Below are 27914 nucleotides of genomic sequence, written 5' to 3' on the forward strand. Positions count from 1 at the left end.
CAGGGAAATAGGAAGCTAAAAGGCCCAATAGATGGACTTCCCAGCATCACTGCATTCTCCTGCCTTTTGGGGGAAAGGCAGTGGTGCCTTCTGCCTAGACTAATGGCTCAGAAGGAGGAAGGAGCCTACTTTCTTTCTCCACACCAACCCAACAGTTTTTATTGGCATTTTCCATTTTCCCAGGACTAGATGGTGCAGTACTTCAGACTAAAACCAGAATAACTGAGAGAATATTTGTATTCTTCTGGCTTGATGCAAGATACAACACTAATTTTATACATGGAATTAATTCTGAAGAATATGTCCTAGGTAATGTTGTCATCTAACCCTAAATCTCTTGTTTTGCTGTTCTCTGTTGTCCTAGTCAGATTCTTTTTTTTTTTTTTTTTTTTTTCTTTGTGAATTCCTCTCACTTTTACCAGCACTGCTGTGTTTCTGTCTTTCTGTTTTATCTTGCCATTTCACTTTCAGACTGCTGGCCTTAAAATACAAATTTTCACAGATATAGATTTTAAGTGGATTATCACACAGTGGTAAATGAAAATCTCTGTATTCAAGGCTGTTCCAACTACTTGAAGCTCTGGACTACTTAGAGAAGGGGGAAGGCCTGCACCAAGACAAGATTAACCTTTCTTTGCTTTATATTTCTAAGCTCTTTGTGTTCTTGATTGAAAATATTCCCTTTGAAGGCTCTCTGTCATGAAAGGGATTATTGCTTGCCTGAGAAATAATAATTAGCTGATAATTTAAACTGAAAATAAACCACTAGTTCATGATTCATAGTCCAGCAGAGAAATTATAGTTTTCTGTACAGGAAAACAATTCTGCATTCTAATAGTCATTACTCCCTTGGTGAAGGCCATGCAAAGACAACATTTTATCTGGAGACAACTTCACTGGGTGATGGAAGCTGATAAAGCTTCTTGCAAAGCTACTTGCTCCTTTTCACTGCCCAGATACAGCTTTCCAGGAATAGTCTCTTCACAGTCCCCCTTTCCAAGGGCATTTCCCTAGAAAGAGGATGTTATGGAAAGCAGAAAGATCAAAGCAGTGAAAGAGCTAAACAAAACTTTAAATGTCACTGGAGGTCACTATATTTTTCAATGCCTCACCAGATGTTTCGCTCTTCAAGGGACAATAGTTTGAGAAGAATACAATTAGCTGCTGAGGGTCAATCTACAGGGACAAATGTCAAATATTGTTAGCATCAGGGAATTAATGGTTAATAGTGGAAGCCCATTCAGAAAGTCTGAGGCAAACTACATTTTGACAATCTTAAATATTATGGTAAAGGGTATTAGAGTCTACAAACTTTTTTCATGATTTATCAAGAAAGCCAAATCATCTGAAATATCTCTAATGTGGGACATTTATTACCAGAAAATTGTATGCTAAACATTTGCTTTCAGCTGCTGGGCAAGAAAAAGAGGGAAGGGAAGGGAAATTATCTTCAAAGCTACTCATAAAAAGCAAAAACCATATATGTCTCAAAAATGTAATTGCTGATGAATTTTAGACGTTTTGAACATAGTTCTGTCTTTCTGTTTTGTTCAGAAATGTCATAGGAAGTCAGAAAACTGTCAAATATGACTTTTTATTATTGGTCAATTTTGGTATCAGTATTTAGTAAGAATTTCATTAAATTCGGTTATAGATGGTGCCAGTAGGTCTACAAGGCACAAAGACCCCTGAACCACCGCTGGTAGAGAGAACACCAAAACTAGAGGTAGGATGATAGCTCTACATCACAGCTGATTAGACTGTGTGTAACACTGTGCTGTTCCTGAGAGAACAGCTGTTCACTTTGCTCAGAGAGGGGGTGTTTGCTCAAGCAAAGTAAGCTGAGGACTCCCACAGGCCTGTGCACCATGTAAAGACACAGAAAGAAGGAATACATGACTGATCAAGTATGTCTAAGTGTCAACTGTGTACACATTTCAATTTATCAACAAGAGACAGTATAGGCTCCTTCCAAAAGTGATGATCTTCCCTCTGAAAATGACTGTTTAACCATAAACTCAGGATTCAGAAGCCATATCCATGATCCTCCACTTCAAAGCTGTCAAGAATTTCAAATAAATGACATTTTGGCCTGACCTGAAGCAGAGATATTTGAGGTATAGAAAAGAGGGTCCTCCATTTATTTTTTCTGATTCAGTTCAGAAGTAAAGACACGACTTACTTGAAAGATCGAAACTGCTTTTATATGAAGACTGAGAGTTTTTTTTTGTTTGTTTGTTTTTTTTCCCACTTTGCATCTTCTATTTATTTTTCTCTTACAAAGAGAGACATTTTTTCTTTTTCATGGTATCAAGAATGCCTTGAAGGTGTACTCATGGTGTCTGGGACAGCTGGACAAATCATTTTTAGTCTAATGAAGAACTAAGAACTTAAGAGGGATGCACTAAGGAGATAAAATCTATAATCAATGAATAATATAGGTAAACAACTGGTGAGAAATGTATTTCATATCAGAGTGAAGTAACAACTGTTGCTGAAAGGTTTATGTTTATATATTTCTTTACTGAAAATATAGATGTTGCTCTTATTGCCATCTGGGGATACTGATGAGGTTCCAGGAGATTATCTGGTGTGATCTACTGTATATCATGAAGTGGTGCATTTTATACAATTCTCAGAGGAATACAGAACTCAAAAACCATGAGTCTGTTTACATAGGGGTTTCAAAAAGATGTTTTTTTTCAAGATTTAAAAACTCAGAATGTGGAAATGCAACTATTTAACTTGATAATATGGAGAAGAGATCAATTATCCTCATTGCTTTTTTTTTTTTTTGCTTTTTTTTTTCTTTGTTTGCTTTCTCTGAATGCTGAGGTTTAAAGTGCTAGTCAGTGCATTTGTTATACTTGTGTCCAAAGAATTAATGAACTTGTAAGTAACCAATATATTCTACCTGGGAGGGAACTTGACATTTTACTCCATTATATAGCAATCCTCTTCATGATAAACTAAAGCTCTCTTTTTCAGAGACATCTTTCTTCAGGCTATGATTTGTATTTGGAACTCCTCTTGTTCTGTGAGAACTCTTCAAAGCTAACTATGAGCACAATATTCTTTTATCAGCTTTATCAATGTTCTATTTGAAAGCAAACCTCTAGTTCCAGTATTTTAATTAATCTTGTATATTCCGTGAGACCAAGTGTTTCATTCTGAATTGCCTTCTAATCTTGTTAAAATTCCTGTCCTTGCTATATTTTCATGTGTAGTTGTAAGTCTGAGAGGAGCTCTTACCAGAGCCTAGAGGTAGGTATAGAAGGAAGACCTCATCTAGAAACATTGTTGAAGACGCACTGTAAGACTTTTGACACCAGAATCATTATTAACACATGGAGCAACATGACCATAATGGGAAAATACTTCCTCCAAACAGGGACCAGTGGGCATCCAGCGCTCTTAGTTCCTGTTGTAAGTCCAACAGCAGCTGCAGTTCTTCCATGACTACTGATTATTTTACACTCTGTGTTTCAGCTGTCTCATATGCTGTATGGACCATTTCAATTATAAATCAAGAATTGTAGCACAGAGTATTTTTTTTTTCTCGCTGAGGAATACTGCTTAATACGTGAAGTCTTGAGGGAGATTTTCCACCTTTTCCAACTTTCCAAAGAAATCCTTGGTATGCAAACTATTTTTCTTGTTTCATTAAGAACAGCAATGGAAAAACAACAAAGAATTCTAGAAGAATTTGAGGGTACAATTTTTGTATTGCAAATACTGTAAGCTATGTATATAACCTTGATGTCAGTGCTAATTTACTGGTATTCTCTCCACTGTAGGATGCTATTCTCAGATCTCAAGCTCGACACGTGCTTCTTTCTAGAGGTGTTTCCTTCCAGATCAGCTGTACACCACTGACACAGTGAAACTTTCATTGAGGAAGACGATTTTCACATATATACAAAATAGACAGTGCTCAGACACTAGACATATCTTAGGAAGTGGATTCATATGGCAGAGAAAAATGAAAATGGAAATAATATTTTTAAAGCAACATGTAAAGTTTGTTTCTATATAGTTTTCTTCAACTGTTTATCACAAACAAATAGAGTCTTCTGAAATTAATCAAGTAACTGCTATACACTGATTAGAAAGGAGAGTGATTAATGATGAATGGAACAGGTACAGGCAACTCAAAATGATTTAAATACACTGAAGTGGAGTGAAATATACATGATGAATAAGTGAAAGTTTTATATGCATATCCACACAATGAAGAGTTTGTACTTTCACTGATGTTTCCATCATATTTTTAAAATTAAAAAAATATGTATTTTTTACTTTCTTGTTCTTAAAATCTAGTGGAATTATTGTGGCATACATTTTCCCGTGTATGTAATACTCTATCTTTACCCGGGGTTGTACTCAAGGAAGAGAGAGAATATTTTGATTCCACTAAGTTTCTCTGCAGAATGTCCAAAGCTTGTTGGTAACAACACATCAACCATTAAACATATGATTTTTAATTTTTGGTTTTGAATGTTATTGAATTGAAAAAAAAATAGCAGGAAAAGTCTACTGTCTATTTTTTTTTGAACTGTTTTCCTTACTATTCTATATGAACAATTTTTCTGCTCTGAGTCATAATTTCAGTGATCTCTTACTTTTAACTTGACTTGTCAGTACATCCATCAATACATCCTTGATGTGAATAGGAAATTGGTCGGTTTAAACACACTTCAATTCTGGACGTCTTGCAGGAACCTATGAACTCACTTTATTCTATGGAAAGAGTTACCAGATCATTCTGTCCATCTCAACATATGACTTATATTTGACATGACATTCAATGTTACTTGTTCTGTTATTTTTGAGGGACTTCTATCATGAGTAGCTGCACAGGGCTCCCAATGATTTATCTTTGCTTATAATCTGTTCTTGAGACAGATCTACTTGCCATAGATAAGTACTGATGTTTGACCCTGAAATATGACTCTTCCTGCACTGCTGTGTGTGCGGATCTTCTTCTACACCTTCTAGAGGTGGGGTAGATGTAAAGTGGGAAAATCACAAGTTTACTAGATTCCTCCTAAGTAGGAAGTTACTGAAGCCTGAGAACTCTGCCTGTTATGTAGGCAGCTGATAACGGTTGTGTTAACATATTTACATGTAACATCGTTACATTTCTTCATGAAATGTAGGCATTTCACAGAGATTTTCACAAAAGGTCTGGGAACTTGAGAGTCCTGGGCTCTGCCTACATGGACTCTGTTGTAGAAGATACAACAAGGATAAGTTAGATTTGATTTAGTTGAATTAGCTTTAAAATGACAACATACTCTCCCCCATATCTCACCTCCAAACATCACAGTCTTGGATAATGTGTACTGTTGGCTGTTCAGAGAAGCCTATGCCTTTATGGAGAGCTAAACTTATCCAGAATTACCAGCTCTTCTTTGGAGCTTCTTGGCACTAATTTAGACCAAATCTGATATAGGAACATCTGTAGAACTAATTAGAAAGCCAGAATCCATTGTGTAGGACCTTAATTTAAGCATCAGCTGGGTTAGGCCACTGGCTTGATGAGAAGATGATGAAAAAATTTTCAAGGAGAATTGTTTTGGACCTCACTTAGTTTGTCCTGGATTTAAAATGAATCCCAAACTCTTTGGAGGCTTTAGATGATTTTATTTATTTTCTAATTTTTTTTGAATTATGCCCTTTGAAGAATAAAGAGAAAAATTAAACTGTGGAAATATAATAGAAATATTGAACAAGTAATACTTGCTTTGCAGTTGAATCCATGGGATTTCTATAATCTTTTATATAGTTTTACTAGATATTACCAAGTGGTTTGAACTGAGCCTTGATCAAATTTTACACACACACACATATATATATATATATATATATATATTCTGATGTGTTTAAAGCTTTTGGAAAGTAAATAAGTTTGTTAAAGACACAACTGAAGGGAAAGGATCTCAACTGCTGTTGAGGCTTCTCTTTGGTAAGACAGTTTAAAAAACACCTTATTGAAAAACCTTCTTAACGAATATATATATATAAAACCTTCTTAATGAATATATACATATATATTTCAGTTCTAATAGTAGAAGGTCTGTTTGTGTGAGACAAAGCAGATTACAGCTGCTTGGCACTGCTTCTACTCAGTTGCCAGGATGGCTGAGTCATATTTTTAATGAATTACCCTCTGGTCAGCAAAAGATGTTTCTAAGCCAGAGTGCCATCCAGAGGGGAACTGGTATGTGTACTATCCAATTCTTTGGGCTGTGCTAGAACAACAATCTTGCTGTTTCTGAAGTAGAAAGAAGAACGTTCTGTACACTTGGAGACTGGAACTTTAGAGAATTGCTGCAATCTTATTATGGAGATGTCAGACATTAACAGATTGTTCACATATCTTTGTCAGGAATTTTTATGACTGAAAGAAGGAAACAAAACAAAACACAAATTTAGACCTGGTTTGTGACATTTACACAAATGGATCAAGCTGTGAAGATATTGCTTTAAAACATGCTAGCTCTTGTCATTGCAGCATGGCAGTTTCTGTAATTGGTCTTCAGAACAACCTTCATGACATGATACTTCTGGTACCTGGATTGTGGAAATGCTAGTAAAAAAGTCCCTCTGAAGTGCTATGCTGAAGTAGCTGGGTATTTCTTTGATGGAGGGTAAAATGCACCCATCTGTTTCTAGTGTCATATTTTTAATTAGATCTCAAGAGCAAGTGCTGTGTACTGCACCTGGGACAAGGCAATCCTGAATATATGTGTCTTGCTGAGGGACGAGAGACTGGAGAGTGGCCCCAAGGAAAGCAACCTGGGGATTTTATTTTATTTTTTTTGATGGCAAGTTGAATGTGAGTCAACAGTGTGCCCTGACAGCCAAAATGGACAAATATATCCTGTGGTGCATCAGGCACTTCCTGGTCAACAGAAGTGTTTATCTCACTGTATTCTGCACTGATGAGGCCTCACTTCAAGTACTGTGTGAAGTTTTGGGCACCACAGTATAAAAGGGACAGAAAACTACTAGAGAACATCTAAAGGAGGGCAACAAAGATGGAGAAGAACCTAGAGGACAAGATGTATGAGGAGTGGCTGAGGTCCCTTGGTTTGTTCAGCCCAGAGCAGAGCAGGCTGAGGGGAGGCCTCATGGTGGCCTGCAGCTTCCTCACCAGGGGACTGAAGGGGCAGCTGCTGAGCTCTGCTCTCTGGGGACAGTGACAAGACACAGCTGCAACAGGAGAGGTTCAGGCTGGATGTTAAGAAAAGGTTCTTCACCCAGAGGGTGGTCAGGCACTGGAACAAGCTTCCCAGGGAAGTGGTCATGGCACCAAGCCTGCCAGAGTTCAAGAAGCCTTTGAAAAATGCTCTCAGACATATGATGTTTGATTTTTAGGTGGTTCTGTGCAGAGCCAAGGGTCGGATTCAATGATCCTTGTTGGTTCCTTCAAACTCAGGATATTTTATGATTCTGTGATACACCCTTTGAATGAATTGGTTGAATTCAGCAAATAAGTTATGATTTTCCCAGGAAAAATGAGCAGCCTTGTACGAATTCCTAGCTATGCCTGAAGTATTTTTAGAGAAATGTGTGAAAGCATTTTATCTTGTACTATGAAACTATTGTGGGAGAAATATAATATAGCAAGACTGTACTGGGAAGACCATCCTCTATCTTGAAGTCCTTCAGGACACAAGGATGGTTGCAGAAAAAAATGCATTGTTTGTGACAGCAGGTTAAAATTCAGTCATTTGTCTTCATGAACAAGAGTTGCATTCTAAAAGCGTAGCTGTTGACCACAACATAGTTCATCTTCACTGAGTCTCAGTGTACTACCATTGATTTAAATTGGTGATGAATTACAGATTCTCCAAATAAACTTCACATCTTACAGTCAATTTCTGACAGTCAGTAAGCTACATTCCTCTGGACAATTTATTTATGTTTTTCATACTATTAAATTAAGCTAACTGCTTGAGTGATGTTGAGAATGGCCATATTAAAGTGAAGCTGCTGCTAACAAAATATTAAAATGGAGTTCAATAACTAACTAAATTTTCCTTTGGCAAGAATAATACTATTTGTATCACTTAAATAATTTTTCAGTCAACAGTGTTTTGATTTGTCCTTGTAGATGCCTGGTATTTGTCCTCTTTATCCAACAAGAGCTTCTTTCATGGGACTGAATATTCACCACTTCAAACTCCTGGCCCTCTTGATACTGTTTGCTAGTATTATTAAAACACAAAAGCAAAATTACTGCTGTTCAGAGTGCACCAGAAGGGAAAGGCCAGGCTGTTGATCAGCCTGATGCAGAGACATGCTGACAGCAGAATATTTGTTTACCATTTCTAATTCCTAGTTTGTCCCAAAAAGTGTCATTTGTTTTTTTAGCAGTGATTTAAGCTGACATTTACATCATATCACATTACATTAAGCAGTGTTATGATCAGGAGGAGTAATAAGCTATGTAGGTAGACTAGATAATTTAAAATAGGAGCTCCAAGTTAGATACATTGCTTAGAAAAGGCCTTTGAGGTTTAGCACAGCTGCTGCAGGAGGGATGAAGGGAATTTGGTCTATAAAGACTGAAATACAGCATTTCAGAAAGATAAGTGGTCTTGTCAATTTAACCAAGGCCCAAAGCTACTTCCTGAGGTGTTCAAGTTGATTAAATCTGCCTGAGAGCTTTTTGCATGTGTGCATAAATATTATTTCCTTAAAAAAAAACTGTAAACAAAGTTATAAAATAGGTCTCAGATGAACCAGCACCCTTTTCTTGTAGTTCACTCTGCATTTTCCTCAGCTATAAAACTGATCTAAAACAAAAATACTATCTGAGCTCCAGCTGACCTCTGTCCAGATTTACATTTTCTGATTTCTATTGGTCTCAACAATCTAGTGGAAGATGAAAATCTATCTATCTATCTATCTGCCTATCTTTTTTTTTTTTTTTTTTTTTCCTCAAATAGCTTGTTCCTTTGTGTCTAGTGAAGCTTGTCACCTTCCAGCTAGCTTTCTAATTGGACAGGTCCCCTCTTAGAAAGATATTTAAGAGCAATGAGCAATGCAGAATCCAGTGTAATGCTCTGTAATAGTGTACATTACTCAACAGTAGAAATATGCTTAACTATTCAGAAATATGAGGAAGTTTGGTGAATTTTCCTAGGGGAAAAAAAATCCATCTTAGCTCAATAGACAAGAGTTAAAATTCAGCAACAATTTAAAGATAGACTAAATTTACTCATTCAGGATTATGTTAAATAGGGAAGAAGCACTACAGATATATCTATCAAAACTCTTGTGGCAAACTTTTGAACAAAATAACAAAATAGCAGACTTTTACCTCTTCTAATCCTTCAATTGATGGTGGTGTTACAGGAACAGTTGATATGAATACAGTGAGTTTTCTCTTTCTTTGTCTTTCTAGCTGTTACTCTCCCCATCTCTGGTCATCATACCACTAGACCTTCATCATCTTCATTCCGAAAGATGTCCTGAACGAAATAAGTCAGAGAGGAATTTCCATTGTTGACCTTAACAACACTAAATTTGAATGTATAATATTCTCCTCTCCTCTCCTCTCCTCTCCTCTCCTCTCCTCTCCTCTCCTCTCCTCTCCTCTCCTCTCCTCTCCTCTCCTCTCCTCTCCTCTCCTCTCCTCTCCTCTCCTCTCCTCTCCTCTCCTCTCCTCTCCTCTCCTCTCCTCTCCTCTCCTCTCCTCTCCTCTCCTCTCCTCTCCCATTCTTGTGCCTCCTTTTCCTTCCCCAGCCATATCTGTTTTCTGTCTCTGTCTCCATTTTCATTCTGCTATTTGAATGGCAGGCTAATATAAACTTTCTTTAAGAAAAATTCTGTACTTTTCTGTTTAGAATGGTGGCAAAAAGAACCTTCTCAAGTATCCTTCTACTGGTACAAGTTTTCCAGAGCTTGGCAAGGCTAATAAGATCATAGACCAGACATTGTAAAGCATTAAGATTTCTGAAGCAGTACTCATGCAGACATTTAGTGGTGAAATCCAACATTGTGACCTCAGATTGTATCTCCTTAATCTTGAAGCTGTCAGAAATCACCAAGACTTAATTTCTGTCAGTACAAAATCAATTCTTAGACTGATGATGTATGTGTGTAGCTCCACAAATCTTATTCCCAGATATGTTTTCAAAAACCAGACTGTCAAAGGACCACGGTATTTCAACATAGCAGAAAGGTGTCTTTATTGTTTTTCACCTCTTGTTCTGTTGGTCTGACCTGTTTATGAAATGTCATCAAGTAATACTGGCCACTGCTATTTTGAAAAACAGGGGAGACATGTATATACTACAGACTCACAAAACTACACATCTCTTTCAGGAGGTTTAATTTATGCTGATGTAAGAATTTTAGGGATTAAAGAGAGCAAAAATAGAGCAAGGACTCTGAAAAATGGTGATGAAAGTGTTCTTTTTATCCTATTTCAAATGCTTTGACCCAGGTCAGCATACTGGGCTTGAAACCTTCTCCTTCGTTCTTGATTTTCTTGCTTTTCAAATATCCCTGTCACTCCCCATAGTACCCACTGCTTCTGACTTGCAGACTGCAAAGCAAATCTTCAGACTGCAGCTGAAATAACAGAGCTTTTATTCTCTGCTACAGTCACCTGAAACTTACTGGTTTGGCAACATTCAATTGTAGAAGCTCAGTCAGGCAGTTTATAAGAGACTGAGCCAAGAAGAGCTGTATTTAGCTCCCCTCGATTGTGATTTTGCTTTGCCTGTTGCAAGTTTGGGAGTGAAAATGTATTCTCTCTCTCTGGTTATACAGTAACATCTTTACTGCATCTGAACATCAGTCAAAGACCAATTGCTTCCAAACAGGCTCATTAGAAGTGTCTTTGTGACAGCATACAGATAAAGACAGCTGATAGAAGAAAAAAAAAAGAAGAAAACAGGCAGCATTTAAATGCCTATTTCTGTGAGCTTCCTTGTTTTCAGTGATTGAATATAACAATTAAAAAATGATAACTGCTAGAATGACAAAGGTATCAATAAATAATACTCCCAGTAATCTCATGGCTGCAGAATTCTTGTGGTGTTTAGGTACCATGAAAAAATGGAAATGTTCAGCAATATGATATATTGTTAGCTCAAACTAAAGCCTGATTCAAACCGGAAAAAGAAAGTTTATTAGTAAATCACAATAGAAAATAATTAATTGCCATTTAAGAAGTGACTTGTCAAAATTTGGACATTAATTTCAAATTATATGGCAAACTATTGCCAGCAGTTTAATGTAGAAATAGACAATGATAAATTGTTAATGAAAACTTTTAAACTCCTTAAGAACCCAAAAATTTGGATGAGCAGTAGAGAAAAGATGCAAATCCTGTACTTATGTTCAGATAAAAGGAAATAGATTTATTATTATTATTATTATTATTATTATTAAAGTAGAATAATATTTCCTGCAAAAAAAACACATTTTAACAAATAGGGCCAATACTTCAGACCCTCAGTGAAATGGTCAACACTTTGGTGTTGTCTCTTGGTGGAGTTAAAATCAGTAACAAGGCAAAAAATATTGCCTGTTCACAGTGTCTAATTATGTGGGACCAGATTGTATCCAAAGATGATTGGGAATTTCATCAGATGACTTTGTCTTGTATTGAATAATGTGATTTGATATTTCTCTATGTGACTGTTATCACTTCTTTTTGGAATATCTTCATAAAGAGGTCTGGGACTTTCTAAAATGTAGCTTTGACTTCTAATAAGTGCTTTTATACTGCTACCTATTTAAAAGTTCTCTCTACTTTGCACGTCTGTAATCTGCATAAAAAAGTGTCCAAAAAAAAATCCTGTAAAATTGTGTATGCCTTATTGAGAGCTGTAGAATAAATTAATAAAACTGCTTTAAGAGGAATTTGTGATTTTTACAATCTATTAATTGCTATACAAATGTGTCTTCTGTGTTTAACTTAAAACAAAAATAAAGTTTTTGCTTTTTAGTATGGCAGACTTTGTCTGCAAGTGTTTATAAGTTCAGTACCTGAAATTTTCTTCCCTATGACATTTGCAAAGAGCAAGTGGTAGTCTTAGTAATAAGCTCTAATAATTCATGATAGTTAAAATTGCATGATTTAACACTTTGACACTATGAAATCTAGTAAAACTACCATGCTAAGAAAGTCTTTCTGTATTTTTTATAACTTTCTCCTAAAAAAAAAAAAAAAAAAAGTTGGGGAAAAATAAAGGATCAAAATGCACTTGGTATGTGACATGTACTATGTTATGGTACTTAACTGTGAAATTAAATCAACTTTTATTCTATTACATAATCTTTCTCTCTTTAAATTCAGATGGTTAACAAGAGATGAGGAGAAACAGACCAGGATCAATTAATTACTGTCATTCTATGCATCTTCCATAAACCATAAAGAGTGGTCATTGTGCAGCTCACTGAGTAGTAGAGTAAAACCACTTTCTTCAGAAATACCACTAGGTAGGATGCCTTTAAAGCTTTATGCATATTACTGAAAGATCAGTGAAATTGAAAACTGTCCTTAGATGTTATTACAGCACATTATAGAACAGGTTTTTGGGTGGAAGCAGCTCCTCATGTGCTTTGGCAAATTATTGTGATAAGTGAAAATAACTGACATCACCTGGAATACAACAGGGAAGTACAAGAAGAGAATTTTATGTTTTTGTTTTGCTTTGTTTTGTTTTCCAACATAGTGATGACCCCCAAATGATGATTTTTTTTTTTTTTAATAGTGAATACACCCATGTTTTGAGATAGTGGCAGAAAAAGTCAAATAGCTAATATAGCTAATAAAAGGAAGGGGATTTTAAAATCCATGTCACACATCTTAACTTGCTCTCTAGACAATTAATTCTTTTCCTTTTGATTGCTTGCATCTGCGTCAGTGGCTAAATTTTTGTCTTCAGAGTCCTCCCAGGAGTACTACCGCCCATGAAATCACAGATGTATTGCTTGAAGAATGTACTGTGGATTGTGTTGGGAGAGGTGAGGTGGTGAAAACTATATTTTCCAGGTCCTCCATGTGAAAGAATAAGTATAATTTCTCTCTGTCCCTTTTCAGAATTCCTGTGCAGCCACTAGCTGAGATGGGCAGACTGTGCAGGCTGGGAAGCCAGTAATCTCCATGTAGAATGGTAACTCAGCTCTTATCAGGTAGTCTCAGAGTTGCTAGTGAAATAGCCTAGAGCACATAAAAGTTCAGCTTGTGGATGAAGAACAGCTGGCTAAGGCTAAACTCATATGAATTTGGGTCTGTTGTGAACATATGCCCTACTTTTGTTTTGGACTTGGATTCTTCATCAATATTAAGTACATCTTCATCGATACTAATCTACAGCAAGTGCTAGAATAATGCTCAGTTCTTTTTTGTGCTTACTGGGGAGGAAATTTTTAGCTGGGGGGAAATGAACAACAACAGAGACCATACATAATTTTTGATCCAGGTTGAGTTTTGTGATCAAAGTGAGGTTGTATATGCACATCTTATTTGTTTTGTAGGTCTGTTGAGATTTATTAAGAATCACCATTTTGGTGTACATAATCTTCACAACTACTTTGTTTTCTGAAAAGTCACTGAAAGGTGCATGGAACTTCATAAAGTCCAAAGAAATAACTACTTAAAGCTGAGAAAAATGAACAAGCCACCAAAAGGAAATGAGGGAAAGTACTCTGTCAGAAGATAGGAATATATCTTGGTTACAAAGTAAATCTTGGTTTTCTGGTCCACAGTTAAAGATTAATGAAAATAATGCCTTTCATTAGTTCTCTAAAATGCATAAGAATATACAAAATATCCAATATTTCATTATCCAGCAAAGATGTCACTGAGACTGTACACCAGAAAGAGACACACCACTTTTCCTTTAACCTCTACTGTATTTCTTAGGTATTTTTGTTTTGTTTCATCTTCAGGAAAACAGGACTAAACTCCAGGAATAGAAGCTCAAAATTTGCTCTCATCATTTCTTGAACTCACTTTTCTTTGAACAAGACTGATTATAACCTTCCTTAGTGCTACAATAAACACCCTAGAAAAACAAAAGAGAAAAGAGTTCTGAAGAGTAAACTTTACAGATAAATGTAAAAGTTGTACAATTTGTCTGTTTTGTTTGTTTGATTGTTTCTCTTGTATCCACGATAAAGAAACTTTTAAACTTTTTTATTGGTAATAGTGACCATTTGCAGGCAGCCTGCAAATGTCTATAATTATTAGATATGCCCAAACTTGTTTACTTTTGGATCTTGAACATGCTTGCTGATTATTTGGGTGCATTTTGTACTAAAATTTTCATAATGTCTATAACTTGTATTTTTTTCTTATCTAGTATTCCACATTTTATATTCTAGTTCCCCTGTAGCCTTTCTCAGAGCAACGCATTGTGTCATAGCAAGAGGATTTTGGTTATAATTTTGCTGAGTCTTAAAGATTGTCACTTTTATAGAGTTCATATTCCAATGCTCACTAGTTCTCGTCAATTAAAAATCTATGTTTTGAAGAGTATGGGTATACGTCTGTGGTAGGAACACACCTAACTATTGCATAAATATTATAAATATTATTTATAGATAGCTTTATAAACACCTGTGTAAATATGTGTGTATATATAATTGTGAAACAAAGAGAAATCTATGACAGCCCTATGTAAAGAGTTATCTTTACAACAAAATCACTTATTAAATCCAAGCTCTAATTAATGTAGTTCTTCATATGGAGCAAACATACTCCTCTGGAGTAAGAAACATCATTTGACTTCCAGTTTCTGTCTGTCAGATGGCATTATAAACATATAGTAAGTTTGGTAATAATGTAAATAACCTATGCTTAGAACAATGTGGCAAATCAAATCTGTCTGTATAACTTTGAATATTCTGCAAAAAAGGTTCATTATTGAATTCCAGTTACACCTACACAACCGTATGTATATATGTTTGCCCAATTGCAAATGAATTGTCGCAATCAGGTTATTTTGTGTCACCTTAAATTAGTTTGTGCTCATTATCTAAAATGTTGGGGCTATAGCTTTGTGACACAAACTGTCCTCTGTCTTGCCTTGGCAGCTCCAGTTCATTAAAACAATGTTATTATCATCATGAGCTATTCAAGTCAATAAGCATCGGTACCAGTAGAACACAACATTCATCTATTACTCTCAGCAGCTCTGCATGGCTTTATTTATGACTAATCAGGCTGCTCAGCAGAAGGTATATTCATGCCAATTACATGCTACCTATTGCATGAAATACCTAATTAAAGTTTTCTCTAAACATTAGCCTGATTGAAGTCAGCTTACTAGCAGCCAGCCAGTCAGAGTCATGCCAAGTCATATGTAAATCCATGAAACACAATTGTTTCTGACTCAGTTTGCATTAAGCCATTCTGTATGGCTTGAATTCAGAGAGAAAAAGTAAATTTAAACTCCTTTGAATGTAATAAAATATAAATTTAAAGTACTTGCAGGCAGTGCTGCATAATTGCTGGCCTTCTGGGAGTTTGTTGCTAATTCTCTTGTTTTTCCTTATAATTTAGGAATTTAATATTTTATTATCATGAGGATTATAACTTGACTAATAGAAAAGCCATTGGCAGTTTTCATGCAATTACACTAACAATAATAATAAACATAAATATAAATATGATTGGTCTCATACCTGTGAAAATGCCAGGAGCGACCCTGAGAAAGTGAAACTGAATTTCTGTTGTAATGGGGTCTAGAAGCTGACAAGCATTTATGAAAGTGAGCAAATCCACTTGACCAGATTGTACAATGGAGATAATTTTTTTTTTTTTTCAGTGCCGTAGGAAACATGTCTTTTCAAGTGGGAGGACTACAATATAAATTGTATCCTTTCTTATTTACCTTATTCACTTTCACCTTAGTCTTAAATCACATGAGAACGTGCAATTTTTAAACATCATTAATGGAAGTCTTTTGAGCACATAGCTGATCTACCAGTCCAAATTATGATCCTTTAAATATCCATAAGGCAATACTGATTTCCATAAATCTGCATGAGAAACTGCTGTCAGCACATATCACACCCAGGCCACCAGATCTTTTCTCTTCTGTTTAAATGTTTCATTAAAATTAGTCTAAGTGACAAATTGAAATTTTTATTTTTCTTTATGTTATTAAGGATTAAAAGACAATTAAAAAGAAGTGTTTATTGTTTTAGTCTTCAATATTACCCTTTTAAATATAGGTCATAACACTGTCTAGAGGAGTAGTTCAGGCTGATAATGTCATTCAGGCTGATAAGGCAAGAAGAATTTTGAGTGAAACGATTTGCCTTTGTTAAGTGAGCGTAGCCTATTGACTACACACCAGCAGTTATGCAATACAAGCAGGGACAATTAAACTAGGTAGATTTAAACTGTTTAATTATATTGTACTATATTATGTGGTTTGTGGAAAGAACACGACACATTTAGTGTAGTAATAATAATTTTCCAACACACAAGTCATTGAAATGGAGATAGATCTAATAATAGTCACCAAAAATGGCTTTCCTAAAACTCTTACTCCATTTCAGTTTCACTGCCTGCAGCTTATGAGGGATGATATTTCAACATCCTTTTTCATGGCCTTTGGCAGGAATAAGGCGTCACCTCATTAAGATAAGTAGAAAGTGCAGCACTGAGGAGATTGTGGTCATTTCTGGGAAGATACAGGTATAGAGAAGATGTTCTCAGCTTTTCTATGCCTTTTTGGAAGCAGAAAGCAGTGAAACTTGGGTTGTTTATCCTTCATCTCCACCTGATGAAGGATCACACCTATCTTCAGGATTTGCAAACTTTATGGGCAACTTTTTGTAGTGTTTCAAATGGAATTTTATAACAAGAGGAAAAAGCAAAGACAAAACATGAAGGCAGTGGAAGTAATTAAGCATCTGAAAGCAATACATGGAACCAGATTTTCATTATCTTTCTATTAAGAAGTCTGGAATAGCAGTTCTCCCATGTTGTTTACATAACATTGCTTAACTAAATAAGGAAAAGAACTGGAAGGATGTCCTGGAGAGTGGAAATCACCAGAAATCTGAAGTTGGGGATAAACAGGTCAGAACTTCTAAGACATAGGCATCAGATATGTCGGAGTCTCACATTAAAATTACAGTTGTGTTTAGACCTATCTAGCTTGCGAGGAGTGTGGTAACTGCATTTGAAAAGGGAAATAGAAACCGATACATATAGAAGCAAACAATGGAGTTCTTCATGTTGAGATGAGAAGACAACTTTAAACTTTCTTCTTACTTTGCTTTTCTTAGGGAAAGAAAGTATAAAGGAAAACAACAACAACAACAGCAAAAACACAAACAAAAGCAAAAAGTCAGCTAAGAAGCTAGCTAATTTCCACTTAAAAACATGTCTGGTCTCTTGGACCTTGGTTCGGGAAAAATTTTGAGGGTAATTTACTGAAGGCATCCCCTGGTCCAGGAGCAAATAGCCATAAAAATATGTCTGTGCCAGGCAGCGCTGCCTGGGACCTTAAGAGACTGACTGAGTGCTCAGACAGTGGAAAAGAGCTTTCAGCTTTTCTTAACATTGTTCTTGCGAGCTGAGGATGTGCTTTTCCTGAGGTATGTGATCCATATGCTGCTGTTTAGGAAGGAGGTTTTTTGTTTTGTTTTGTTTTTTCCCAAGAAGTGACTGATTTAATTTACAATTGTTTGTTTGGTGGTGTGTTATTATTATTATTTTTTTCCCAACAAAGACTTTTTTTTTTTTTTTTTTTTCTTGGATTAGTGAGGATATGGGAATTCAGAGGGTTTAGGATTAATTTTTATACAAAACAAAAATTATTCCAGCCTGCTCTGGGTGTCCCTGCTTGGGCAGGGTTTTGGAGCAGATAGCCTCCAGAGGGCCCTGCCAACATCAGCCATCCTGGGATTCTGTGATTCTATAGGGAGAAACACAGAACTTCTGAATTTTTACTGTTTGGTACCGGCAGATACTGAGCTGTATTGTTCAGGTTATTGTAGCTAGAACATGGATTGTCATTGCATATAAAATATACTGCATTTTTTCATTCTTATCCTCTCCCTTCACAAACATATATATTTAAACATTGTGCATTCACAAGATATCTTTAAAAGATGTTGTCTTGAAAAGAATGGAGATCATAGATAAGGCAAAACCTCTTTATAAAAGCAAATGCAAATTTTTCTTCATAATACTTGGGAATGTTCTTCTTTTGTTGAAAGATATGAGGCCTGTGAATACAAAATGACCTTTTCTTTATGAACGTCTACAAAGGGGATTTGAAAACTAAGATAAAAATGATTCATTCAGAATGATTCAAAATGATTTTTCATGTTAGAGCTAATCTTCATAGAGCTATAGTTTACTTTTTACTTCTGAGGTAGAAGCTGTACACTTTTCCTTGAAGAAAAATTATAGCAGATACTTAATATTTTCCTGTTAGTCTACTCTAGAAATAGAGATCTTTCTCAAGCAATCAATATTTTGCCTACAGACAAACATGACATGGGTTATTCCAGGTGAAAACACATGTTATCTTGTTTTACTCATTATAAAAGGAAAAACATGGTGTATTTCTTGTTCCCTCCCATGATAATATTGCTTACTTGCTTTGTGCGAGAGCAGCATTCACTAGAAAGATAGAACATCCATGCTGATAAAAGTAATTAGTTTAATCATGATAGATCCAGTATGTGAATTTCATTAGATTATGAATTATGTATTGTCCAGAATACTGTAAAAATGCAGTGGGTAGATAATGTTTTATGTTTGTTTTTTTTTTTATATATATATAATATATGTATCTATATATCTATTTATGCCAAGAAATAGTGTAGGAAATAAACTTATAAAAATTATCAATCATGAGTTCAAAAAAATGCATTCGTATGTTTTCAAGATTTGTTTATTTTTTATTTTTTTTCTGGATGAAAGCATATTCCATACAGAAAGTAGATATTCTCTATTTACCCTTTTGATATAAAGTTGTGAAAATATGCTACTCTCTGGACAAAATGCTACAGTGGAACAAGATAGTTTTGTACCTAACAGCAAATGATTAGAATTCCACTTGCAAAAATTGTAAGTACATCTTTGCGTAAATTTGTAGTTATTAGTAAAACAAAAGTTACAAAAGGCATAAAGCCATGCATCCACATATCCACATCATTTTATTTATTTATTTTTGTCTGCAGATTTTTACAAGCTATTATAGTACGAGAAGCTGTTACTTAGCTCTCTGACTAGTGCTTTAATAGCAGCTTTGGGTCTTAATATCAGGCAGAACAGGTGACAGTTCAATTCACAGGACGGGTGAGAGTAAGAGATCTCTCCCCAGGATAAAGTAATGTATTTAGGGAAAAAGACAGGTTCTTTAAAGTTATGTCTCCATTAACAAGTAGTGCAGCTTAATAGAAGTGGTCTGTAGAGAGAAACAGTTGGCCCTGAGGACCTGACAGATATATTATAGTCATCTTAGGGGTTTTACTGTGAAATAGCTCCAGTCTAGTGTGCTCCTGGAATGTGTCACACAAAATAAGTGTGGTGAGCATACCTTCGCGCCACTCCACAATGCCAACCAAAATGCAGCAGGTGGTAGTGAGCACAAGGTTTGCTTCCAAAGTGAAGTCCTCAGCCTCACTGAAATGCTAGTGTAGATGTACTTCTGTTTCAGTTTGTAGAGCGTGCTGATTGTGTCTGATCATTGCTGGATCTGATCATGTCCAACTGGGACACATAGGTGTCAATTTATCAGAAGAATCTGCTAATCCTTTTATGGTTTTATGAGGATGCTTAAAAAGACAAAGAAAACACAATCAAGTTAAAAGTTCAATTTTTCCTTTAGGAAAGGTGACTATTGAGTACCTGCCAAGAACATATTATAAACTGAAAATAAAGAACTGTACCGTAAAAATAATAATAATGATAATTAAATCTTGAACTTTGATTATCTGTAGTTGGTATATCTAATTCCAGTATGTAATCATTCAGGACTTTGCTTATCCCCATGGATCTAACTTGGATCCGTGGATCTAGACAAAGGATATGCAAGATTGTTACACTGTGGTTAATATCTTTCAAAGTAGGTGCCTTGGTGGTTGCATTCTGTCAACAAATTTTATGGATGACATTTCACCTGAACCTTATGAAGTATCTGAGATCAAATTTTTTGCACTCTATCTATAACAAGATGAGAAAATCAATAGGTCTTGAATGTATGACTGATTCAATATGTATCATGATTCATCCTTCATTGTTGCTCTTTATTCACTAACATTTTTAATATGGACACTGAAAGATGCTATAATATATACTCTGTAGTCTATAATTATAATTATGTAATATAATATATATTCTATAAATCACAAATAGATCATTGTTTCTACAGTAAAACGTAAAGAAAATTCCTCCTGCTAGGAAAGACATAACAACAGATTCAAAACTCCAGAGCATTTTTATTATATGCAGTTATGGTCTGTACATTAAATCTACAGTAGACACACAAGTTTCATTAGATTTGAATTTAGGAGACTGTAATTATAGATACACTTAGGCCTCTGGACTCTGAGGATTTTATAAAACTGTCAAAGATCTCTACAGATTAGAGAATTGGCTCTTTTCTCCTATTATTAAAAATGAAACAAAATAAAACCCTACTTTTCTACTTCACTCTGGGCAAAGTGGAATGACTTCTTAAAGTCATGGGCAAATGCTCAAAGTTGCTTTTTAGATGTGGGATTATGAACAAAGAAGTTCTCAAACTGAAAATCTTCTGATTTTTTTTTTGGAAAGATCTAGGTCTTCCCAAATTTAATATAAGCTTCTGGCTCAGCATGCTTGAGTCAGTGTCAGTACCATGTACTGTGGTGTCACCAAAGACTTCATCTACACCAGAAAAATCATCTGACAATTAAAAACAAACAAACAAAGCAACCTAAACTAGGAATATGCATTTCATGCTCAGATTATCAAAAGAGTTATATATAAACTCAGATTTTTACTTGAAAAAATTTAAAACTTTATTTTTTCACTTAGGTTGTCTTGGCAAGCAGGCTCAGTAAAAAGCATGTTAATGAGCTATTTCACTGTTTTCACACACAAGCCCACAGATATATAGTGTTGTATCTACAAAGCTGATATGCTTTTCTTGTTGCTAACTTATAAGTTAGTAACATATTCTCAAGAAATAACAAATAAGAGCTTCATAAATATTTATGTGGAATCTTGGTACAGTACTGTAATATAAATAGCAATATTAATACATACTTTTTTGTTTTTCATTTCTGATATTAAAACCAAGTCTACTAAATATGTTAAAAGCTAGATTTAATGTTGTTTTGATGGACTAGGTATTTCTTCAAAAGAAACCTAGATTTGGTGTATTTCCAATTTACATTAAATTCCATAAAGCTAACCATCCTGGCTAAGTTGCTTTGTGTGATGTGGAAATAGTAAGATTTATGATGTCTTTGGGGCACAGCTGGGATCATTTGGGACTGGAGAATCTCTCTTATTGAGGACAGTCTGAGACAACTGGGACTGTTTAGCATGGAGAAGAGAAGGTTCAGGAAGTATGTTATCCATGTGTATAAATACACCATGAGGGTTGTAAGGAAGAGTGAGTTGGGCTCTTCTCAGCAGTATCCTGTGAAATGACAATAGGCAATGGGCACAAAAGAAAACATACCTGAACAGAAGAAAAAGTGCTTTTACTGTGAGGGTGGTCAAATGTTAGCACAGGTTGCCCAGAAAAGCTCCATCCATCAAAACACTACTGTATGTGGCCCTGAGCAATCTGCTGTATATGACCCTGTTTGATCAAGGAGATGGACTAAGAGAACTCCAGAGGTCCCTGCCATCTTCAATGATCTTTTGATCTCCAGGACATAATTATGTATATGGTGCATAGCGATCAACTAGAGAAATAACCCACAATTTAGGTAAATTTAGTATCTCCCGAGGTTACTGCTGGGAAGCACTAAAATTTTCTGAAGAAGTCGGTTAGAATAATAATGATAGCTGTACGGCTATACAAAGACTGGAAAGTCATGACCTGTAATGGCTGGGAACTGCACAGGCATATCAGGTATGCAGGAGGTTTCTATGTCGTCCCTATGCCACCGACTGTGATGTGGCAGAACTTCCAATACACTTAGACTGAAGATGTGGCCTGTGGCTTAAGGACAGGTCACCAGAATGCCAACACTGAGATGTAGTGCTCTCTGAAGTACATCACTCTGCTTCTGCTCCATCAAGACACTTACAACCATGAGTATCCTAAACACTTTCCTGTCTTTTCTGTTTTCCCTGTTGGCTGGAATTATTCTCATTTTTGGCTTGATTTTCATATTCTGCATCCTGCATTTCAGCATCAGGCTTACTCTCACTGTTGGTGAAACCAAGGTAGTCACCAAGTTCAGTAAAGCAGGGATGGTGACTTTGTTTTACTTCTATAATCCAAGCACAAAACCAAATGCAACTCAGGTAGACACTGAATTTGATAAAATTGATTTACTAGACATACTGGTCAAGGAGATCTCTCTTGATTACAGTGTGGTGCATACCAGAAATATTATTATTATCATCATCATTTTTCATCTTATTGCTGTTATTCCTGAGTCAATTTAAAGGAGAATTTAGTACTGTATTTCATTCATCTTGATAGGTAGGACAAATACAAGGATAACTCTACTGAAAGAAATGGAAATGAAGAATGTTATTTAATATCAATGGTTTGTAATAATTATGAGCTGAGTTTTAGTTGTGTTTCAAAATATTACATATTGATTATAGACCAAGTAAAATACAAATAATTCAGGACTTCAAGAACAAAAAGATTTAGAAGATTTCATTTGAACATCTGAATAGACATTAGTCAATTCTAAGTCATGTAAAAACTGTTTTATGATTTTTTGAAACTGACAATGTGAAGAGGTGGTAAAACAAGAATATACAAAAGAGTAACATAAATTACTTCCACTTAAAAGTCCTTTTTTCTTTTTTCCATTATTTTTTATTTTATTTTGTTGTTTTGTCAATTTTTATGTTAGCAGTGCAAAATATTTTTCAAGATTCTATGACCATTTTAAACATTTTAAATAACATAAGAGGTATGAGGTTAGGATTTCTGAGGTATTCCTCAGGGATTTGATATAATGCTGACTTGAAAACTCTGGATGTCTTATAGAAATGGACACTGTCCTGGACAAAATGCTCTAGGCGTCCCTACCTGAGCAGAGGGGTTGGACCTGATAACTTCCAGAGGTCCATTCTATCCTCAAATATTACATTATTCTATGATTCTGTGAAATCGAATATTTCCCTATCAGTATTTCTGCCTTTCATCATGTTTAGAAATAAAATGATTTTCAGAACAATTTGATATTTTTTTTCTGTGAGCTGCGACTTAATCCTATGGAAATCTGGAAAAGTTTGGGGCTTGCCTGTGCATTACAGAAGATTATTAGAATGCTGAAGTTTTATTTAAATTTGGAATTTCTATGTCTCTGGACATAGAAAGATGTCCATATGGAGATGGGCCTGACAAGATAGAGCCAGTTTGTATATTTAAAGGAAAATCATTTCTAATGTATGAAAATACTGGATGTTAATCTCATAATACATTCTTAATATATATATGCATACATATACATATATATATAATGTATATGTATATATATCTTGGCACAGGGCTTTTTTAGATGATAGGCTAATCTACCCTGTTCAATTTAGCTCTAGAATCATTTATTCTTTTTACTATTTTATTTTATTTTATTTTATTATTTTATTTTACTTTACTTTATTTTATTTTATTTTATTTTATTTTATTTTATTTTATTTTATTTTATTTTATTTTATTATTTTTATTTTATTTTAATTTATTTTATTTATTTTATTTTTAGTTATTAGAAAACAGATGTTTATCTGCTCCATCTAATCATCCTTCCATAACTGTGCTTTAACTACTTTTCTTCCCTTTGTTTTAGTTGTTCACTGTATGTTACTAGCTTGAGGGGGAAAAAAAAAAAGTATGGTGATGTTCATGTTGTCAACATTTTTGTCAAAATTTGTATGGTCAACTGTACAACTGCTACAAACAATTTAATATTTCATGTTTGTTTATGGGAATGTTCGAATGTGATCTACAGCTCTTAGGTAGTTTAAATTTAGCTGGACTTAATCCATCTCAATTCATAGGTCATTTTACATCATTTGATCATCTAGTTCCTCTGTGCTCAGAGTTCCAGATCAGCGAAAGAATGTACATCTCTGAATATGTACATAAATACTTACACACAAACACACATACATAAATATAAGAATAGTTATAGCTTCTAGGTTTGAATTCTCTCTTGGCAGAATACTTTGACTGCTACAATTCAAGAGCAGGGCAAAACTCATCTTTGGAGAATTCCAGACAATTTCAAAGTTTGTACAGTTTCTTCATTAGTGTCTGTAATATAAAACATATGGCTCTGCCCAATTACATCTAGTACTTCTTTAAAACCTTAGTAAGGTTGAGTCTGGGGGAAGAAGATGACTGATAGTGTTTTTAATTCAATGATGCAAAAGCATTCAAATCAAAACAAACACGATGAGCAAAACTAAGCGCAAAATATGTCACTAAGCAAGACAATATTACATGAGAAGCCAATAAACCTGATTCCTGCTTACCAGAAGGAAAAAGAAATAGATAATTTATTCCACTAGAGACCTGTAAAACTGGCTTCTGTCTATTATATCTGTATATTTCCATTTGTATTTCATTTTCTCTGTCATCTATCTATTGATTGAAGAGATACTAACACAGAACGTTGCTTATTGCACAGAAGCCACTATTTCACACTGGGTTCCAAAGATGATAGTTGCACTACATGAACATAACAAAACCATCATGTCTCAAGGGTCTTGCAGTATACAAACTTTCAATAGCTATCATTTATAGATATTGATGTTTTCTATGTTTATGCATTGTAAAAAATAATGATGAAGTTAAATCTTTTCCCTTTTGGAACCATTAGTAGTAATAATAGAAATACTGTTTCTGGCCCATTTAAAACTGCTCAGTATACTATGAAAATGAATAGAAGAAAATAAATCTCCAACAGTAGGTGGTAAATTTGCAAAATAATATGAATTTTCTTTGTTGCTTCTGTTGAACAGAGCTGTGCAAATGGAAGGCAGAAAGGGAGATAACTTGGCATAATAAAGAGAAGTGTGAATAGGTCATGAAGTTGTCTTTTGTTTGTCTGTTTGTTTTACTTATTACACACATCTAAATCTTAACTTGAGAACTGCAGATCCTGCAAGAGCTCTTTCTGGTCTTTATGTTCTTTTGTATGTGGAAAAACAGATATGGTGGAAGTCTAGTTTTGAATTGGATTTTGAGGTGCTAGCACTGTAATAACTACAGGAAATAGGAGAACTGTGATCTTGTAATCAGTCTGACAAATTTAGGTGAAATTAATTGCAGTGGGAGGTATAAATACTATTATCAGTAGTTATCTGGCAGTTGCCCACAGCTATAGAAATGGATACTAATATTTCCTTTTGGTTAGAACCAGAAACAGGATCATGTGAGTGAATATTGAATTTCACTAGTTCAAATAAATGCTATTCTCCTGGGTCATTACTATCACCGTATTGAATCCAGCCTGATCTTAATTAAGACCTTGGTCTTTATTAACATGAGTTCATGTGTTTTTATTTATAAAGTACCTGAAGATCTCTTGGAAAAAACAGACCTTGACTGGCGTCTCAGTGAAAGTGGATCCTAAAAACAACACATGGCATGCTAAAGCCAAAGTACAAATCAGGGATGATGGCCTGGAAGACATCAGTTTAGATGAGCAAAGTTATGTTTTGACTTGTAAACATTTGAATGACAGTTGCATCTTAATAACATGCAATAACCAAAATGGACTGTCTGTCCAGAACCTGCAGCTGAGCGATGCTGCACCGATCCTCATACAGACATTTTCTGCCACTTCCCAGAAGGCAGTTGATGTGGGATCCACTGGTGTCAGCGAGAACAGCAAGAGCAAGGAGAAGGCAGAAGCTTACCCCACCAAGAAAGAATGAGCCTACCTGGTTCCCATCTGGGAAACTTGCCCTCCTGCAACATTCAGTACAAAGAACATGCTCTTCATTGTCACCTAAAGAAGACACAAGGACTAAACTTGCTGATGTGTTTCTCACTTCTGTGTGAAAAAAATCACTGTTTTACACTGAAAATATGTTTCATAGTCTTCATAATTTTTTAAGTTTAAATGTAATGCACTCACGATGTTAACAGTGACATCCAAAGCCAGTGTTTTAACTACAGTGAAAAGGAAGCTATGGAGAAATGAATGCTTTTATTTTTACTTTTAATTTTGAAAGCTAGAAATACCTATAAAAAGTGATTTTTTTTCTAATGTTCAGATGTTGAAATCTCCTTCAACTACCTGATGCCTGAATTTTTCCACTTGTTACCTGTTAAAATGGTGAAAATCAAGTAACAAGTGTCTTGGGGAAAAGGCTGACAGTTATTTTAAAGCATATAATTTTTGTTCTAACATTAAGATAGTCTGCATCCGTTAGTATCTACTGGATGCCTTTGTGTCTGAGGCTAAGCTTAATTTTTGTGTGTCCTGTATTAGCTAGGAGAAGCTTAAGAAACATAAAGGCAAATATGCCAGTTTACATTCTGGAAGGGGGTTTTGCAGGGGCTGAAATGCATTCTTGTGATTTGCAGATGGCTTGGCATGAGTTCTGTTCTTGCTGTTTGTCCAAAGCCTTGTTTTAAGCACAAGGGTATATATTTTATTTACTTGTTCATTATATAGAACATTTCAACAAAACTGTGAATTATGGGTGTTGTGGTTTAACTCAGCAGGCAGCTAAGCACCACAGCCAATTTGTTCACTCCCTCTCAGTGGGATTGGAGGCAGAATTGGAAAAATAGTAAAACTCATGGTTTGAGATAAAGATAGTATAGCAGGACAGAAAAGGAAGGAATAATAATAATGATGATGATAAGAATAAGAATAAGAATAAGAATACACAAAAAAAGTGAAGCAAAATATGAGTGGTCACCATTCACCAAATGATGCCCATCCAGTCCTAAAGCAATAGCATCCTGCCTGGCCAAATTCCCCCACTTTTATTGCTAGGCATGATTTTATATTGTATGGAATATTGATTTAGGTCAGGTGTCCTGGTTCTATCCCCTCACGGTGTCTTGTGAACCCCTAGCCTCCTCACTGGCAGGGCAGCATGAGAAGCTGAAAAGTCCATGACTTAGTATAAGCACTGCTCTGCAACAGCTAAAACAACGATGTGCTATCATTATTTTCCTCCTAAATGGAAAACGTGGCACCATACCAGCTGCTATAAAGAAAATTAACTCTATCTCAGCCAAAACCAGAACAATGGGCCAGGCCTGCATCTTGTTGTAAGTGGAGTGTATACAGTCCCCTTTCTTCAGTGAAAATGTGTTTGTTCATATTGTCTGAAGCTCTGTTTTAATGCTTTTATAAACACAAATACACAAAGACTTGAATTGGAGTCAAAGAGCAAAATTGAAAATTCTCATGGTCCTATTTTTCAACTTACTTATATGAAATTGTCATTGAAATCCCCTGTTAAGTGACTGAACGCTAATTTGAAATTCTAAATTTTCAGGTAAATGAATAAATATAGACTTTATACAATAACTTCAATAAATAAATAAATAAATAATTCTAGTTGTGTGCAGAATGAAATTGGAATAAAGAAGCCTCCTAAACTTAGTGGTTTTGGTGAACTAGAGAAAAGTAACAGGAAATTTATGTCTATATTAGAGGCTTTGCTTTAACCTAGACTTGTGTGGAGGAGTCAGATATGTGCAGCTGAAATTTTTCCTGGTAAATTTGAATAATTCACACTTCAAATCCTCATTCAA

General features: G+C 35.1%; 3 long non-coding RNA genes across 5 annotated transcripts; 2 read left to right on the forward strand and 1 right to left on the reverse strand.

The window, feature by feature from the left end:
- Positions 1-880: 880 nt before the first annotated feature.
- Positions 881-26121, reverse strand: LOC121069752. Its single transcript, XR_005819598.1, has 3 exons — positions 26078-26121; positions 9335-9485; positions 881-1010 (listed from the first exon to the last, which is right to left on the reverse strand). It is a non-coding gene; the product is annotated as an uncharacterized LOC121069752 (long non-coding RNA).
- Positions 12902-14528, forward strand: LOC121069751. Of its 3 annotated transcripts, none has more exons than XR_005819595.1 (3): positions 12902-12972; positions 13073-13164; positions 13924-14528. It is a non-coding gene; the product is annotated as an uncharacterized LOC121069751 (long non-coding RNA). The 3 variants fall into 3 exon arrangements; XR_005819596.1 differs by having other exon boundaries at positions 13073-13145; XR_005819597.1 differs by having other exon boundaries at positions 12950-12996.
- Positions 22164-26173, forward strand: LOC121069750. The gene is made up of 2 exons (XR_005819594.1): positions 22164-22262; positions 25752-26173. It is a non-coding gene; the product is annotated as an uncharacterized LOC121069750 (long non-coding RNA).
- Positions 26174-27914: the final 1741 nt, after the last annotated feature.

Source organism: Cygnus olor, chromosome 4, assembly GCF_009769625.2.
Source record: "Cygnus olor isolate bCygOlo1 chromosome 4, bCygOlo1.pri.v2, whole genome shotgun sequence".
NCBI classification, from domain to species: domain Eukaryota; kingdom Metazoa; phylum Chordata; class Aves; order Anseriformes; family Anatidae; genus Cygnus; species Cygnus olor.